Source organism: Dendrobium catenatum, unplaced genomic scaffold (genome assembly GCF_001605985.2).
Source record: "Dendrobium catenatum unplaced genomic scaffold, ASM160598v2 original_scaffold_15257, whole genome shotgun sequence".
Lineage (NCBI taxonomy): Eukaryota > Viridiplantae > Streptophyta > Magnoliopsida > Asparagales > Orchidaceae > Dendrobium > Dendrobium catenatum.
In genome coordinates this window covers 1-1,046 of record NW_021333717.1, presented here as the reverse complement: position 1 = coordinate 1,046, position 1,046 = coordinate 1, and the positions used below count along the sequence as shown (strand labels likewise).

General features: G+C 45.6%; 1 long non-coding RNA gene across 1 annotated transcript; it reads left to right on the top strand.

The window, feature by feature from the left end:
- Nucleotides 1-277: 277 nt before the first annotated feature.
- LOC114578409 lies at nucleotides 278-846 on the top strand. Its single transcript, XR_003699444.1, has 2 exons — nucleotides 278-414; nucleotides 544-846. It is a non-coding gene; the product is annotated as an uncharacterized LOC114578409 (long non-coding RNA).
- Nucleotides 847-1,046: the final 200 nt, after the last annotated feature.

Genomic DNA, 1,046 nt, shown 5'->3' with positions numbered 1-1,046 from the left:
AGATCAGCCCAGCGCCGCTCCTACCTGCCCGTCTCCAGCTCACGGATTTCCCACCCCAAACTAAAAAATAAATAAATAAATAACTTTAAAAATCAAAGATGGTAACGTGGCCTTCAAAAATGTCCATGATGTGCTATGAACGGCCATGATCAGATTATTTAAAAATCCTTTATCTTTTTCACGCATTGAAGGGAGGGGACCACTCTCTTTATCAAGTGGACCACGCCGGAAAGAAGAGCATATCAAAACTCTCGGGGGCATTTATGTAATTTAGAAACGGGAATGGAGTCTATATAGAGTCTTCAGTTCATCGGCTTCTCCTGTAATCCATTATTGTTGCAGTTTGGTTGAGGCGCTCTCGCCGACTTCGAGTCTCTGAATTTCCGGCGATCAATCTGTTCAATTTCAAATAAGGTAGGCTTTCGATAATCATTAATTGGTTTTTCTTGTTTTGAAAATTTGTTTCGATTTCTTTGACTTGAGTTCAATTTTTTCTGGAATTAGAAGCGTTTCGTTTGATATTTTGGTTTTTTGACGGAATAGTCAGGTTGATCGGGGAATTCAGGCTACCTCATGCTATTAAGGGAAGAGCACGAGGCTCAGGTGAGAAACGCGCGGTCGCTGCTGGCTTTCTCGAGGAGCCGCCCGATAAAGCTAGGTTCATGGAGGTTGGATAGGAGGAGCATCGGTGGCGTTCGGAATGGAGAGGGGGATGGCGATTGTCGGGTCTGTGCTCGGGCCGGGGACTTTTTGCTGAGGTTTGCTGGAGGGGAGGGCGGTGAGTTCGTGGGACAGATCGGAGGTTTTAGCCACGAGAGTGAGCACGACCTGGCGGTGATGGTTAGCGATTTCTTAGAGGATGGAAGTGGCAGCCTTGAGTCGCGGTATAGTAGTGACAGTGACTCTGGGTTTCCCGATCCTAAACATCTCGCAGAGAACGTTCGGGTGAGTTTTCATTCCCTAAATAGGATTTCCCTCCTGTGTTTTGAATGATTATCTGTTCATGGCCAGTCGTTATTTGAAATTTTGATTAAGTTTAGGCTCAT